The sequence below is a fragment of the Meles meles genome, chromosome 1 (assembly GCF_922984935.1).
Source record: "Meles meles chromosome 1, mMelMel3.1 paternal haplotype, whole genome shotgun sequence".
Classification (NCBI taxonomy): domain Eukaryota; kingdom Metazoa; phylum Chordata; class Mammalia; order Carnivora; family Mustelidae; genus Meles; species Meles meles.
In genome coordinates this window covers 11,916,761-11,931,907 of record NC_060066.1, presented here as the reverse complement: position 1 = coordinate 11,931,907, position 15,147 = coordinate 11,916,761, and the positions used below count along the sequence as shown (strand labels likewise).

Below are 15,147 nucleotides of genomic sequence, written 5' to 3'. Positions count from 1 at the left end.
CCCTTCTATTTATTGAGCAAATACTTACTGAGTTCCTGCTGGGTGCAGTGTACCATTTCAATCAATGATTTTTTAACACTCACCACAGGGAAGTAACTATCCCAAGAATCTCCTCTTCTAATCCTCTTAGTTTAACCACGTGCCAACCTATTCATATCAAGTTACAACATCATTGTCACGGCCACAACATTACTGTGCAAACTCTAAGTGCTTTACAGGCGCTATTTCAAATCCCGATGCTCTCACCAACCATAATAAATACATACTCTTGATACCCAATTTATAGAGGAAGAAGCCAAAGCGTAGAAAAAAGGAACCTGATGAAGGTCACATCGCAAGTGAGCGACAGAAGTAGCACTGGAAATCATGTCTAGTTTCGCCTGAAACCAAAGCCTGCACCAAGCCTGCATAGCAGGCAATGCTGGGATTAAGGCAGTCATAGCACAGAGAGTGGCAGAGCGACGATCAACCAAACATTTACCAACAAATTTTATTTGGACATTTGGCTTGTTGATTTGGCCTATTTAGCACAGACAAATCTTTCCACAAAGTTCTTCCCTTTTCCTATCTCAAATACCACAATTTAAAGGGATTGTCAATGGAAGGGTCCCCAAAGATCATTTAATCTGATTCCTTCTCATGCTAAGATGAGGAAGGTGAAGTCCAGAGAGGGGGACTCATTTGCTTAAGGTCACATAGGAAATCATCAGTACAGCTATGACCTGGGCTCTGGGCTCCTGATTCCCATCTCAGTACTTTTTCTAAGACATTTTACTCTATATCAACCATGCTGTTTCCACCCTATCCTTGATGCACAGGGTCAGCTTAGCTGGTCTGGTTATAATAAGTAATATAAAATAAAACATTAAAAATTTACATGATTGGCCCTGGATGAACTCAAATGGAAAAAAGAGAGAGAGAGAGAGAGAGAGAAAAGACATTTCTAGGAAATATCTAGAACAAAGGCAGAATCATGAAAGAAATCCAGCTTAATGTGTTCAAAAAAGGAAATCCATCTGGTATACATAGCAAGGGAAGTAAAAAGATAGAATAAATTACTCTTTCTCTCAAACTTCTTCTAGGGTATTAGAAATATGATGGTAACCATGATATGGTCCAATCTTCAGGAAATTTATAATCTAGTTGCTTAAATAAGAAAATGGGTAATTATAATACTGTAAGTGCCATGATAAGAGAAAGTCCAAGGTACTGCAGAAGCAAGAAAAGGAGCTCATTATCCAGAGGAGAAAGGGTTTTTTTATTTGTTTGTTTTTTTTTAAGATTTTATTTGACAGAGATCACAAGTAGGCAGAGAGGCAGGCAGAGAGAGAGGAAAGGAAGCAGGCCCCCCACTGAGCAGAGAGCCTGATGTGGGGCTCGATCCCAGGACCCTGGGATCATGACTTGAGCCAAAGGCAGAGGTTTTAACCCACTGAGCCACGCAGGCACCCTAGACGGAGAAAGGTTTATTGGAAGAACTGGAAGCTAAACAGGGTCCTGAGGAAGAATAAGGCTAGTGGAAGACAGGTCAATAGAACCATTCAAGACAGAAGAATCAAATGAAAGGCACAGCAATTAAAGCAAGTACGACACATCTTGAGTACAGTCCAGAGTTCAATACGGTAAACCCCAAAGAATGAAGAGGTGACAGCGGAAAGCAATGCTGAGTACAAGACATAGACCAGGTTACGCTGGACGTTATAGACTGTGCCTGTTGTCTGAGGAGTTACTCTGAGGGGGGAAAGACCACTGAGAATGCTTAAGCAAGTGAAGGGAATGATAAAATGCATGCTTTAGAGCTCCACAGGACTGCTGGCTGGCAGGTGGGAAGGAAAAGGACGGATGATAAGCAGGTAAGCTCATCAGCCAGCTACAGCAATACGCTGCACAGTAAATGACAAGGCATGAACTATGAGTTTGGGAGAAGTGGATGAAGTCAAGCGACATGAATAAAGCAGAATCAGCATGTCTTGGAATTGTTAGATATTGAGAGGGAAAAGTCACGAATAACTAACAATGTTCCCACTGGGGCCACTAGTGGTGTAACGGGGTGTTCACTGAGGTAAGCCTTCAGTAACAACATATGTTCCTGGGAATGTAGGGGCCCGAGGTTTATAATAGGTGTCTTTGTTGCACTACTTGAATAATCTCTAAAAGGAAAATAATGTCTCTGACAATTTCACTGCACATGATATCTGAGCCTAACTGAAGGACTCAATTGAATAGCTAAAAATAGGTGGTTACACTAGTAATTTTTTTTGGGGGGGGGGGGCTTGCCACGTTTATATTTTGTCACATGATTTGACTTCCAGACCCAAATCCAAATCAAGACAGATTCAAATGCTGTTTGATCTTGACCAAGAATGTGAAGAGGAGAAAAAGTGGGAATACCAAGCATTAGCAGTGTTTCAGCAGGAATCATTAGATATCTTGGATACCTTACACAAAGCACAATCCTGATGAGTGAATCATGAATTAATAAATCCTAAAAGCAAGGACTTCCCCTGCCACAATGTCAAATCAGTTTAAACTTCATGCAGAACGTGTCTGCCTACAAGAGCTCTGGCTTTTGCCAAACCTCACAGAACGTGTTGGAGCCATTTTACAGACCTCTGCATTCCTATAGGTCTCCCTACACTAAGCTCTGTCCCCTCTAATGTTGTGTTTCTCTGGGGATGATAGGTCTTGGGGCCTTGGGTTCAATTCAGTGTATGCCAGGACTTGGAGACATTTTAAACAAGTTAGAGTCTGTGTTGTTTTCAATTAAAGGCTATGTAGGGCAAAGGAATACCAGCCCAGCCACCAAAAATTTGGGTCTGGGGAAGCTTCTTCAGCTTCCCTGACAGACCAAGTGTGCTGTGGTGAGCCTGGCTCCTGTCAAAAGCAATGGGAGAGACAGCAAGGGACACCGGTTAAATTAGGCTTGGCACCACCCTGAGCCACTGAATATTTAAATGCATGGCGTGTGAAGTGTGGTTTGAGCATCATGGTCTGAGAAGCAATGAGAATTTGGGGTAGAATTTGGGTACTTGTAAGAAAAGACTGAAAAGAGCCATCTCAAAGCAAAATTGAATAATGGGAGAAATAGTGATAATCAGATAGAAGGTACGGATGAGTAAAGAGAATACCTAAGTCTTTTATAGACTTTCACTTTATTTTGGACAAATCCACTCAGTAGTGGCTTGCTCACCAAATTCATTCATTCAGTGAGTATTTACTGAGCCTGAACTTTGTGTATATTTGGAAGTACTCTATAGTCTATAAAAGACTTTGATATAAAAAGAAGAATGGTGAAGACAGTACATCAAAAACTCTAATACTGGTGAAGTTATAAATTCCCTAAAAATACTTATTTTCAAGATCATTACTGAGTGAAGAGCACAGGGTTTGGGAGGTCTAGGAGATCTGACTTTGGTCTTAGCTCTGCTATTTATCCATGTGACTTTAGATATTATTATAAAGGTTGGCATGCAGTTGCTGGGACATTGCAGATAATCAGTAGTATCTGATGAATAAATGGGAGTATGTGCCTCCTATGGGCCCCACAATGTACTGATGGCATATGCATTCCCTTGTGAATTACAAACACCGTGTGAAGTAGGTACTACTATGGTCCATATCTTACAAAAAAAAAAAAAAAAAAACTGGAGGGGCGCCTGGGTGGCTCAGTGGGTTAAGCCTCTGCCTTCAGCTCAGGTCATGATCCCAGGGTCCTGGGATCGAGCCCCGCGTTGGGCTCTCTGCTCAGCATGGAGCCTGCTTCCCCCTCTCTCTCTCTGTCTGCCTCTCTGCCTACTTGTGATCTCTGTCTGTCAAATAAATAAATAAAATCTTAAAAAAAAAACTAGAGTAAAAAGAGTTGATATAATTTACACAGGGTGACACAACTAGGGAGGAGGGAAGCTGGAACTCAAACCCAATCTACCGAACACTAAAAACAGAAGGTCAGATCTCCGTCTTAAAATAAATGATTCTTACATAGGACACGGATAGAGAAAATAATCCTCAGGGGAAATCATTCTGAGAGAATGGAGGAAAATGAAGATGATTCCCATGGGAGGAAGGGAAGTTTTTCATATTGGAGTAAAACATAAAAGGAGGCTCTTGCCAGACTGTGAGGTGGGACCTGCTCAGGAAGCGGTAAGTATGCCTTGAACCAAACAAAGGATGATGTACAAGCATTAGCAAGTTGGGTTAGAGAGTCCCAGCTAATCAACTGCTGTTGTGTTTGATATCTGCCTACCAAATGAACAGAGATAACCATATGAAGGCTAACTGAAGATACTGGATTAATGTGCAGTGTTTCTGGAATAGGTAGCTATAATAAGAAAGAAAGTTGGCCATGAACATTCTAGTAAAATGGGGATCAACAAACTGTGACTAGTGGGCCAAATCTGGCTTACTACCTCCTTTTTCAAATAAAGTTTTATCAAAACACAAGTATGTTCACTCATTTACTTACCATATATGGTTGCTTTCATAAAACAAAGGCAGAGTTAAACAGATGTGATAGAGATCCTATAGTCTGAAAAGCCTAAAATACTACCCAGCCCTTTAAAGAAGATCTGTGCTAACCCCTGAGATAAGGTTATATGACATGACAAACATGACTGAGCAAGTGTCTGAAAATCACTAAGTTGGTAGAAAATTAAGCTTTGCCTGATCTGCCATCAAGTCCACCAGCCTCTACTCAACTGGTCTGACTCATGCAAAGTGGCCAGCTGTGAAGACCCTCAAAGGTGACTTTATGATGAAAAGAAAGGAAGTCATTAGTGTTTGTAAGACTATAATGTTAGCTCTAAACAAGGAGCTTTAATGCCTGTTCTCATACTGAATCCTCCCCACCACTCGGGAAATATACACTAGTGCTCCCATTTTCCAGAAGTTTCATACCTAGGAAGCAATGGAGGCAGATTGAGTCCAGCCCTGTCTACATCCTATCCTAACACAAGTCTAATCAAGTCCAGGATAAAAGAATTAAAGGACTTCCAGACCCAGATAATACTTCCCTTCTTCTTCTAGTTGAGGGTGAGGACCTTGCAGGGGAGAGGAGCATTGGGGAAGTGTGAACCTGCCATCAAAATGATATTGACAATCGGGCTTTGATGTATCACCATGTCAGAGCAGTGGGTCCCTGAAAATGGAAATGAGTCATTATCTCATCAACACCAGGGACAACAGCTTCATGGGCAACAGGGAAGTCTGATGAAGACTTCCAATCAAAATTTCAAAGAGAGAAAAATGACCCAGTGTGACGGAAACCTAGATATTGTGAAGGAATCTAAGGGACATAGGAGAAAGAAACAAAACGAAGGAGGAGGAGAGGCCAGCAGCATTGCTCAGAGGAAATAAGAGCAAACTACAAACAAATTCCAACTGTCCCCAAACCAACCAATATACAGGGTGGAAATGTAAAACTAAATTAAATCCAACAGATTGTGTTGGGTGTGCTACTACACTATGAGCTATGGACAAAGAAAAAAAACAAAACCGAGACAGAGATATTGCCATAGGAAAGAACAGTGACTCAGAGTCACACTTCCATTCACATCTCATCTACTGTCCCTAGCTGGGTAGTTTGGGCAAATGACTTAAGTTCTCTGGGCTTCAGTTGCCTCAAATATCAAAAAAAGAAGTTAGTAAAAGTGAGTGTCTCAATGGGCTACTGTGATGATTAATTTTTTTGAGTCCAAAGTTCTCAGTACATAATAAAATGCTCAATAAAGATGAGACACATTACCGAGTGTAATAGAAACAAGTCGGGGACAGCGCCTGTCTGGAAAGAATGCAGAAATGCATGAGAAGAATGCTCCCCAGGATGGGTGGAGTATAAAAATGGTGTAAGAAACTAGAGGTGAAGGTGGGAAGGCTGGCTGGCTTCTTTTCCTCCAGTACTACCCAGCCCCAGTCATTCACCATTCTATCCCAAGCACAACCCTAACCTGCCATCACCTCTGCTGAAACCCTACTAATGGCTCTATTTGGATTCAGGGTAACTCCTCAGCACACAGCACACAATTAATGTGCTTAGTCAGTGTGCATTTATTTATCATCTACTGTATGTCAGGAACTGTTATTATGAGGCATATTACATGGGCCTCAACTATGAGAAGTTCATAGGCCAGTAGGAAAAAAGAAATATGCAAGCACGGCTCAGCACAATGTAATCAGAGCTGTGACAAGTGGGTGCCCACAACACCATGGTGGGGGAAAAGACTCATCTCCTTCAGCTCAGCCGGGTCAAGGAAAATGGTAGTGATAGGACTGAAAGGACTTTTGACAACTAAGTAGGAGAGAAGGAAAAAATCTAGAAGGCAGGGAACAGCACACAGGAAAGCCTGGAGATAAAGTGGTATTTCGGTGGTGTCCTTAAGAGTCCAACATGGCTGGAGTTTCAAGGGGCACAAGCAGGGAGCTGCAGATCAGGGAACAAGCAGGCAGATGAAATCAGTGACCGTGCAGGCCATGCTAGGGAGCCTACAGTTTACTCTGTGGATAATGAGGGAAGCAGATTCGCTACTACATAAGACAGAGCAAGCACACAGGAGCCAGAAAGAAGGATGAGAGGCCATTGAGGGGGTCTGCCACAACCTAGGCTGTACGGGATGAATGGATGAACACAGAGACACGTGAAGGTGGCTCCGACAACCTCTGCTGGTGTTTCCACTCACACGAGAAAGTGAAGTGGCTTTCATATCCTTTTCAACTTCTATGCCCTCCCCAACCCCTACCTTCAGGAATGGTTTCTCTCTTTTGCAGGCATGTGTATCTCTTCCTCAAATACTGGGATCTCACAGCTGCAGCCTGCGTGCTTTATGTTGTGCTGGTTATGCTTAAACAATTCACTCTGTGAGGCAAGTGCCCAAACCAATTAAGTCAGAATCCCCAGGAGTCCCAGGCAGAGAACAGAAATAAACAGTCAAGGTATAGTTTGAACCAAAATAGTCATCAAGTAGAGTCACTCTGAGACCGCTCTGACTGCAGAAGAGCCAAGGTAAGGAGGCCAAGACCAAGCAAACACCTGAAAGGTGAGCATAAATTGGTCAGCCTCTTTGGAGGCTAACGCTGTTAGGAATTCAGAGGCCAAGGCTAGTTTCTTTTGACTCATTCATTACTAGTGTGGCTACACCAATTATATGCATGCCATTCAGTGAACAGTAGACACTAAGGGGAATAAGACACAATCCCACCCCTGAAGAGGCTACCAGCTTAGAGGAGCTAGGTGAGAAAGCCTTGACACAGAATGGAATAGTCAAGCTGGGTCTAGAAGGGTAAGACTTTACAAAGCCAAGGAAACAGCTCACAAAAGCAGTGGTGTGAGAAACTGAGGTAAGGTCTGGAAAATGGGGAAAAGAACTTGGCCAAAGCTGACTACTTAAAGCTAAAAGCCTCGCTCCAGATCCCTTTGTCTCTTCCTCTTGCCCCCAGGGCAAAGGCCTCCACACCCAGCTTTCTACTCTTGACCTCAGAAAGGCTAGGGGACAAACACAGTCTTCAGGCAGAAGAGGGCTACAAGTGGGGTCACAATTAATCAGCATATCTGAAAACCTACGATATGGCCATTGTTAAAAATGAAAGCAATTAGACATGGTCCATCTACAGAGGACTTCCTAAAATATGTGTCTGAGGTTATGAATTTCATCAATGGCATCTAAGCTCCAGGGAAAGCTGAATTCCTTTCCCAAGCCTGCCAGTTACTTAACCACGTGACCCTAAGAAGGCAAGAAAGTCCCTGAGCCTCAGTTTCCCAATTCATAAGAGAGGATGAGTATGTGTGTGCTAATTCCCACTCCAGAGTGTCATTGCAAGAAGTGGGTAGGACATCTGTGAGGGGATCTGGCACAGCGCCTGACACCCAGAGGGTAATGAGCAAATGCCAGCTCCCTTACTTTCCTCCCCCAACCCCTTAAGTCCTGGATTGAGTTCAATGCACACAGCTTGCACACACTATGGTCTGGTTAAAACACCTATCAAATTCATGTGGCCCGTCAGGTCTATCAAAAGATGGCAGAAGGACAATAATAGCATTGACTATGTGCCAAATACGGCTTCTATTTCCTCATTTAATTTTCACAATGACCCGGGAGGGTACTGGAGGTTCTGCATCCCCATTTTACAGTTGAGAAATTCTGAGGCTCAGAGAGCATCAGTGAGTTCCCAGTTAGCTGGCAGAGGCAACGAGTGACTCCAGATCTAAAGCAGTGCTGTGTCCACTCAAACGCTCCAAAGACAGCCACTCCAGAAATGAAAGGAAGGCAACGTCAGGCACCTGTGCTCAGCACCCCAGACCTGGACGAAGCATGACCGCTTTCACACGCCCGAGAGCAGACTTACTGCTAACCTGGTTCAGTCACGTCTGGCAATGTCTCTTGTGCATCAGATGAGACATCCACATGACTTCTGGAACTTTGTTATTAATGATAAATTACAAGAATCATTCTCATAATATGGAAACAGAATTTATAAGTTCCCAGGACGAAAACTGGTAGGCATTCGTAATTCTTTAAGTCACTAAGAAAAAAAGATCATGACTTCTATGAGTAGGATTTGGAACAATTAAAAGTGAGCAAAATGTCCTCTGTTTCTCCAGTATCGGCCTTTTTTTTTTTTTTTTTTTTTTTTTTGCCACTTTGGGGAGGTTTTGTGTCTTTTTTTAAACTTCCAGATTTCATACTTTCTGTTCAGCTTTTGCAACTTCCCAAGAGCATGGTTTTAAAAAAAAATAGAAAAAAAAATAGAACCTCAGCCCTTCTGTATCACTTTCAAGAAGGTACCTCTTGTAGAAAAAAATTTAGGACATAAAAAACCCTTGTAGGCTTTCCTCAGCTCTTCACTTCCCTTCAAGATTTTTCTATTCTATTCTATTTTCTTTCTTTCTTTCTTTCTTTTTCTGGTAAGTGAGTAGCTTCAGATGATCAGTGTTGCATATCTTTGGGAAAAATTCATGCCAGGCTAGTCAAATCATAACGGCTGCTATCATCGGTTTACAATGGTTTCCAAGTTACTCCCCAGCAAAGAAAACCACACAGACACAAGCACACAGGTCTTCTCTAATTTTGACACTGGGAATATTAGATTAAAAAAGAACATAATCATAAAACACCACCATATCATCAGCAATCGAAAGCAGAATCCAGACTATACAGCAGGCACTGCTCACCAGCTCCCTCCACACCATCCTTTAGCACACACAGAAATACACTCCAGGTGTCTGCATGGCACACTGTTCACAGTGGTCTAATGGAAACATCTGGCAGCTTTGGTCACTCAATGTAAACCTCCCAAGCAAGAGTAGAGAGTAACCATTTGACTAGGGAAAAAGAAAGTGGGGGGGGGGGGGGCAAGAAGAAGAATATGTGCCTGCTCCCAGCTTTTCTGTAGACTAGCTGAGAAATTTCACAAATCCACAATGCCGTTTCTTTAGTTTTCATTTCAAACCATGTCTCACACGCATTATAGGCATGGTCCTATCTTCTAGAGCAAAGGAGGCTATATATTATCTATTCTGGAAAATTCAAAGTCCACATTCCATTCAATTCAACAAACATTTCTGAGGGCTGATGGAGCACCAGGCAGTAGGTTACAGAAGCAAAGACATCCCCCTTTATTGTAGTTTTGTGGCACTAAAATGGTACGTTCCCAACCACTGTGCTAAGGCACACAAGCAAGCTGCGCCCACAGTTTAATCCCCTCAGTACTTGGGGAGGCTGGACAGAGTTGAGCTAGCCAGAGCCCAAGGATGGTCAACCCTGCAGTAAGCAATCTTCTCTATCTGTCCCAGTATGGTGAACAGCCCTCACCTTTTCCGTGAGTGGAAAAGGTGAGGCAGAATTTGACTAAGATTGTTGACATGCCTGGGGTAATTTACCCTAACCTCCAACCCCCATGCTTCTGAAATCTTTTATCTACTTTTTATGTTTTTCTGTATCTGGGTCCTTCCAGTTAATGACCACATCTGTGGTCTTAAATGTTCCTGCCTTCTTGATGTCTATTTCTAGTCTTCTTTTAGCCCAAGACAAACAAACAAAACAAAAACAAAGCAATTAAGCCTAAATCACATTACATTCAACAGACACTTCCTGAGTGCCTGCAATGTGTTAGGCAGTCTGGGCTCTCACAGGGGAAGAATGAGCATGGACAGGGAAGGTATACAGTTGCATTCTTCAATGGGGTCACAACCTAAAATTTTAAAATAAGGTAAGGGTCAGCAGGACCTAGGTGAATAAATAGGTCTACCAAATCCTAGGGCTTATGTTTGAGACTAGTGCAAAATGCCTCATCGGTTTTAAAACAAAGATGAGGAATTTTAAAACAAAATTTGAGCTGAGGAGTAAGCTTCCTTATGCATACATCAGCAGGCCACTGGAGTAGAAAGCACAGAACCTCTGAAAACAGATCTGATATTTCAAGTTATCTCTCTGTTTCAGGTTCCTGTCTTAGAAAATGTAGAAAATAATACCTGTATTCAGGATTCTTATAAAACTCAGAGCAGATGTATAAAGCTCAGTCCTAACTCTTAGTTAATATCTGATAGATGGTAGCTTCTCTTTTTAAGTTCTACACCCTATATTTGGAAATTGAACTATTATTGATAAGAAAAGAACATTTTTCCAAGAACATAGATTACTGAAATGCTTGGAGAGTATGGAGGATATTGTCGATTATATTTCCATTAACCAGCAATTCTTTATTTCTGAAATGCTCTCAAAACCGCACTATTTTGTTTACTGCCTCAGTATGGTGAATATACATCCATCATCTTTTGTTACACAAGCTTTAAGATCACTGTTTTGATCATCAATGCCCTCTGCAATGCTTTATGCACAATAGGTCTTCAAAGTCTGCTAAGGGAGCAGAGAAATGATCGAACACAGTTTTTTTACATAGCTAAGAGAGCTTAACGCTACATCAGCCTGGGCCAGCTCCTGCTCTGATCATAACCCTGACATAACCCTGTTTGCTTATGAATGGGTTCTGGCTCCCAAAAGTGGACTCAATCACATAGCAGGGTGATATGAAGAAACAAACAAACAAAACAAAACAAAAAAACATGTTTCCAATGCTGGCTGTTACATGAGACAATGTCTCATGGAACTCTGATTTTTTTTTTCATCTATAAGGGTAATAATAAAGTTACTGTGAGAAGTCAGTGAGGAAATGTCTACAACATTCCTACCACTGCACCAGGCATGTCAAATGATTAATTCAACTGTTGCCAGTTTCCAGACCCACTCTTTTAATTTTTGATCATCTTGGACCAGTAATTTATCCTCTCTGAACCTAAGTGTCCCTGCCAATATAGTAGGGATGCTAACATCTACCTTGGAGGATTTGGTAAGGAGGATTTGGGAAGTATCCAGTATAGGGTCTGTAGCATGGTACGTACTTAAATATTGCTATTTTCCCTTCACCCTACAGAATTATTTTTATAAATTCTGTTTCACTGTAAGTTCTAATCACTGAGGAATGGGTGTGTGAGGGTGTGTGTGTGTGTTTGTGTGTGTGTGTGTAAATTTCATTTGCCAAAAAGCCCCTGTATATTTTAAACCCATAAGTCCACTGTAATCAAAATGCCCCTTGGAACTACTTCCCATGTCAGAAGGTTTGGGGCCCACATGGCCATGCTCACTTTGAGTGGCTGCATATCCAGGCCAGTGCTCAGATGCTGCAGAACATGAAGCTATCAGAACCACCCAGTGGGAAAGAGACTACACGACCCCGAGTCATGTGGGAGATGGGCAAATTCTGGCCAGCAGAAATAGCAGCATCAGATAATGCCCAAAGGCTCGCTGTACAATGGAGTGCATTATCATTCATGTGAATGAAGTGGGAAAGGTACTGTCGTCTCTTCCTGCGGTTTGCTGAGTTTTCATTGACAAAAACACAAGAACACTTTTGTTTGCTAACACACTGCCCTTTGCCGGCCAGCTAGGGCCCAGCCGTGTGAAGTTGCACTTCATGTTTCAATGGAACAAATCTCCCCCAATGAGAGAAAAGGTTACTTCCCCCCTCATGCTCCTCTGACCACTACCTCTGCCAGATCCTGTCATGTGCTAGAGAGACAAGACAAAGCAAAAACAGCAGCCAGCAGAAAAACCACTTCTCACTCTTGCTCAGCTTTTGAGTCCCGAATGCTAAACCAGAGTCCAGTGGTGCTCGTGGGCTGTGGTCAAGCCCCCACCCCAGTCATGATTCCTGGGCAGAGCTGGTTTGGGTGTCGTACCCATGGTTATAAAGCAGCACACTGGAGGCAGCAATGGTGTCTCAGTGGCATGATCTCATCGCCGATTCTGGAAGCCCTCTTTCTTCAGACAACAAAAGAAACAATACAGTTACAGCTTTCCTTACAGTCCCATTCGAAGCTCACTCTCTGATCGCCTCAAGTGCATGTGAACTCCCATTTTATTTTTTTTTTAAAGATTTTATTTATTTATTTGACAGAGAGAGAGATCACAAGTAGGCAGAGAGGCAGGCAGAGAGAGAGGAGGAAGCAGGCTCCCTGCAGAGCAGAGAGCCCGATGTGGGGCTCGATCCCAGGACCCTGAGATCATGACCTGAGCCGAAGGCAGCGGCTTAATCCACTGAGCCACCCAGGCGCCCGTGACCTCCCATTTTAAACAACCTCCTCCAAAAGAGAAAATTGAGGTCCATCAAGGTCAGTGATCAGCCTGAAGTCACCCAGTCAATAAGGGTCAGAGCCAGAATTACAAGCAAGAGGAGAAAAAATCATGTCTAGAAACACAGATTTAAAGATGGCTGTGGCCTTTAGGAACATGAGGGCCTGGTCGCTCTAACAACCCCAGGAGCCTCCAGTCCAGGTCTGGCCATGGCGGAGCAGCTGGAAGGGCAAGGGGCCACTGCAGTACTTCTGGACCTGCCCAACTCCGATGGGGAGGCCCAAGCCAAGAAGTAAGGGAAGAGCTGTGCCTTCACCTAGCTGACGTGACCTCCAAGAAGGATGAGCAAGCAGCCCTGACTCTAGCAAAAGAAAGGTCTGGCCACGTGGATGTGGCAGTCAACTGTGTAGGCACTGCAGTGGCCATTAAGACATACGACTTCAAGGGCGCCTGGGTGGCTCAGTGGGTTAAGCCGCTGCCTTCGGCGCGGGTCATGATCTCGGGGTCCTGGGATCAAGTCCCGCATAGGGCTCTCTGCTCAGCAGGGAGCCTGTTTCCCTCTCTCTCTCTCTCTCTGCCTGCCTCTCTATCTACTTGTGATCTGTCTCTGTCAAATAAATGTTTAAAAAAAAAGAGAGAGAGAGAGAGAGACATACGACTTCAAGAAGAATCAAGTCCAGAGCTTGGAGGACTTCCAGCAAGTTCTCAATGTAATCTCCTAGGCACCTTTAATGTGATCTACCTGGTGGCTATTGCAATGGGGTAGAATGAACCAGACCAGGGAGGCCAGTGTGGGCTCATCATCAACACTGCCAGCGCTGACGGCCTTTCAGGGCCAGTTTCAACAAGCTGTTTACTCTGCTTCCAAGGGGGTTATAGCAGGCATGACACTGCCCATGGCTCCGCGTCAAGCCCATCCCATGGGCTTCTAAGTGATGACCACTGCTCCAGGCCTATTTGGCACCCTTCTGCTAACCAGCCTCCCAGCCTACTGGGGGACCCTGCTGCATCTGCTCATCTGATTTAGGCCGTCATCAAGAACCCACCCATGAACAGAAAGGTCATATGGCTGGAAGGGGCCATCAGCATGCAGCCTTAAAGGGAGAGGACAGAGAAAAAAATGTTCTTCTATCCCTCCTTCCCCTGGAGTACTGCACTACAGCTTTGTAGGAAGTCCAGTAGCCATTTTGTAATTCTGCCCAACAGTCACTCTCTGTACCTAGTAAAACCCCTATTTCTCACCAAAAAAAAAAAAAAAGAAAGAAAAAGAAAAGAAAAAGAAAAAAGGTATAAAAAGAAACACAGATCTAAATACACTGTTGAACAGAACCATATAAGGAGTATCCAACATCGATGCCGGCTTAGGGTAGGCACTCAAAAATTATTTCCTCTTCTCCCATAGAAAAGTTAAACATTCTGGTGAATTGGTGGTTCTCCCATATTGCAGGACCCTTCTAACAGCAGAAATCATCATCCCCACACAAGATTATGGCAACCACAACAATACTTGCCATTCTTTACTTAATGGCCATTGTCTAACCAGATATCATTCTCAAAGTTTTAAGTACAATGTAATCTCAAGGGAAATATCACAAAACAGAGAATCACCCCACTCATACTGACAACCAGAAACACAATGAATGAGTTCTCCCAGGCTAGGGCCAAAATCCATGTGTTAAGGGTCAGATGGCCATATAATTAATCACCCAAAACAGGACAAACTTCAGAATGAAAGGACATGCTGTTAATAATTACTTGGGGATAATGTGCAGACACCAGGACTGACTGTCCTGGACAAATAAGAACATATAATCACGTTGGCTTAGCAACTCAAGTTCCATGGCTCAAGAAGCCAACTTACTATTTTTCAGGGAGGAAACATGGGGAAAGAGAAAGACAAACATCTTTGGTGGAATACTTTGTAATTCTAGGCTCTGAACGCCTTTGAAGATTTTATGGCACACAATTGAGAGGATAATAGAATTTAAACCTCCAAGCTTACAGAGACACCTGTCTCCTGGCTCGCTTCCACTCTGGCCAATAAGTCTTTTCCCACTTTGGGATCTCTGAACATGCTGTCTTCCATTTCTCAAATGCTCTTTCCACTACTCACAAAACTTTTTTATCTGGTAAATTTCTGTTACCATTCAAGCATTGGCTTAAAGCATCACTATTTTTTTAGAGAATGGTTTACCTGACCACCTCTGCACAAACCCCAATCTAAATAGAATCTGTCAATGTACCTGTTCCTTTCTCTTTATAGCACTTTCAAAAATTATCTGTTAATATATTTCTTTTTTTTAATTTAAGAATCTGATATTTATTTTACAAAATTCTGACCTCTGGCTCTGCATCTTTTTTTTTTTAATTTATTTATTTTCAGCGTAACAGTATATTTTCTTTGAGTAACTTTTTTTATTTTTTATTAAGTTCAATTAGCCAACACACAGTACATCACTAGTTTTTAATGCAGTGTTCAATGATTCATTAGTTGCATATAACACCCAGTGCTCATCAGATCATATGTCCT

The 15,147-nt window shown here is 42.8% G+C and overlaps 1 pseudogene; it reads left to right on the top strand.

Moving 5' to 3' along the window:
• The first annotated feature begins 11,796 nt into the window (after positions 1 to 11,796).
• LOC123941328 lies at positions 11,797 to 13,716 on the top strand (annotated as a pseudogene).
• The last annotated feature ends 1,431 nt before the right edge of the window (positions 13,717 to 15,147 follow it).